Below are 547 nucleotides of genomic sequence, written 5' to 3' on the forward strand. Positions count from 1 at the left end.
GTGCAAAATTCGATCATTCTCTCTCCAGCTCTATTTCTGTCACCGAGTCCATGTTTTCCAACTACTGAATCTTCCCAGGTAATCGAAGACGCAAAAACCCCATGACATTCGTTCGGCAGGCCGCTCCGGGAAGGGGTACAGGTGTCCAACTAGCTGAAGGTGGGCAGCTTGGAGGCCAGTCTCAGACCCCGCAGACCCCTCCCATTTTCACAGGTAATCAAAGACCCAAAAACCCCGCGACACTCGTTCAGCAGGCCACTCTGGGAAGGGGTACAGGCGTCCAACCATCTGAAGCTGGCCAGCTTGGAGGCCAGTCTCAGACTCTGCAGACCCCGTCCATCTTCCCAGGTAATCGAAGATGCAAAAACCCCGCGACTTTCATTCGGCAGGCCACTCCGGGATGGGTTCCAGGCATCCAACTAGCTGAAGCTGTGCAGCTTGGAGGCCAGTCTCAGACCCCGCAGACCCAGCCCATCTTCCCAGGTACTCAAAGACCCAAAAGCCCCGCGACGTTCATTCCGGCCCGAGGGAAAAGCCTATCTACACA

The sequence above is a fragment of the Elephantulus edwardii genome, unplaced genomic scaffold (genome assembly GCF_000299155.1).
Source record: "Elephantulus edwardii isolate Elephantulus edwardi_28Jun2011 unplaced genomic scaffold, EleEdw1.0 scaffold00350, whole genome shotgun sequence".
Taxonomy (NCBI): domain Eukaryota; kingdom Metazoa; phylum Chordata; class Mammalia; order Macroscelidea; family Macroscelididae; genus Elephantulus; species Elephantulus edwardii.